Below are 1,825 nucleotides of genomic sequence, written 5' to 3'. Positions count from 1 at the left end.
ACTTTTTAGTCTTCTTCGATTATTTAGCTTCGAATCTAAAGTTTCCTTTTTCGTAACTTCGTTCGGGACCGATGACGTAGACGGCCAGTACCGATGACGTCTTGTATTAGCTTCGATAGAGAACAAAGTTGGAAATAACTTCAGCACCACTTAGTTACCTTACGGCGACCGAGCCGTCAACATGCCAAAGTGTGAACCTGGTAGTAGCAAAACAGGAGAAAACAATCGCACAAGGAAATGTAGATCTGGTCCGCGTACGAAGAGATGGCGTTTTTCGCTCGACCATCCAACCCAAACGGAAGAGCAGATGCTGAAAAAGTTCATTAACAAGATCGAATGCGACCCGGATGGAAACAGAGAAACTCAACATAACCGATCCTGCGCCGGGATCGAATATATTCGTTATACATACGAACAATGGTATAGCGGAACGTTACACGTGAAGGGATGGCTCATCAGTTGCCGTCGTAGACGCCTTGGTGGAATCAAATCGATATTGCCGAGGGCCTTCTGGGAGCCCTGCAGAGGAACCTACACGGAAAACGAACGTTACTGCCTTAAGAGTGCGAGATTTTCCACACTTTATAACCCACCAGGTAGACACGACAATAATGATGCGGAACAAAATAATTACAACCGATACTATACTCTGAGGGTCGGAACGCTTCGTGATACAAACAAAATAGTTTCGATGACATCACAACCGGGACAGATGAAGTGATGATGAAACACCTTTTTTTTTAAAGAAAGTTTCACACAAAGTTCGAATTCATTTCCTCGTCAGACGTGCAACAGTACCTGTCAGCTATAATGGATTACGCCCAGCTTTTTTCCACTATCGCTTTGCTATTCGTATTGAACATTCTCTTGGCAGCAATAACCAAACGGACGGTTTCCGAGATGAATGGCGCCATGATAAAGCGTATGATGTTTATGATTGCCTTCGTCTTTTTTCTCGAAGTTTTTAGATCTGCCGTCGTAGATTTCATGAAAGTGTCGTCAAAAGTGTTGAAAATCTCATCGAACAGTGAGACAGACCTTCAGCTTCAGGTTGATATCGTTATGTTGATCATCTTGTACACTCTTTTGGCTGCAATATATGAATGGAACGTTATTGAGCTCATCTGCCACGTAACCAATTCTATAGTATCGACCATCGAAACACTTTTTTTCTTACAGATCATGAGATTTTCTATCGAATGTTTAACTGGAATGTCGTTGGAACTGTTAACGCTCCCGTCGAACCATGTGGAATGTTTGTGGATTCTGTTAAGCGATGAAGGCAGTCAGTTCTATCGAGAGAGAATTCAACGATCCTCTGTTTAGATCAAATTGACACCAGGCAACGTTTATTTTTTTTATTTTATTTATTATTTTTGTTCAGTTAAATAACAAGAAGATATAAAATACCTTGTTCTAATGTATAATAAGATTAAATATTTGTTAACAAAAAATAGTAACAGAATCTTTTGAACACCTCATGTAACTTTAAATGAATAACGTTTATTTTTCAATGTTTCGAAATAAATAAAAAAATACATTGTAAAAATTGTTTTTTCGTCAAATTATTGTTTGGCCTCGAATCCGTATTTGACTCGAAGCGCGGCGTCGTTCCTCAGGCGATTGTCTATGTTGGACCACGTGATGGTCATGTACTCCAGAAAGAAGAACGTCTGTCACAGACATCGATCCAGAGCGGCGACGTCGGCCAGACCCCGCGCAACCCTCAGACGCCAGGACTTGGAAGCCATCGAGATCAGGTCTTGGGAGTAACTTTTCAATTTATCCTCGGCGTATCTGAACGGAACAAGAGAATCTCCGTACC

This window comes from Anneissia japonica, unplaced genomic scaffold, assembly GCF_011630105.1.
Source record: "Anneissia japonica isolate Jap-2015-1 unplaced genomic scaffold, ASM1163010v1 scaffold288002_len170804_cov185, whole genome shotgun sequence".
NCBI lineage: Eukaryota > Metazoa > Echinodermata > Crinoidea > Comatulida > Comatulidae > Anneissia > Anneissia japonica.
Note: the sequence above shows the minus strand (reverse complement) of the source record.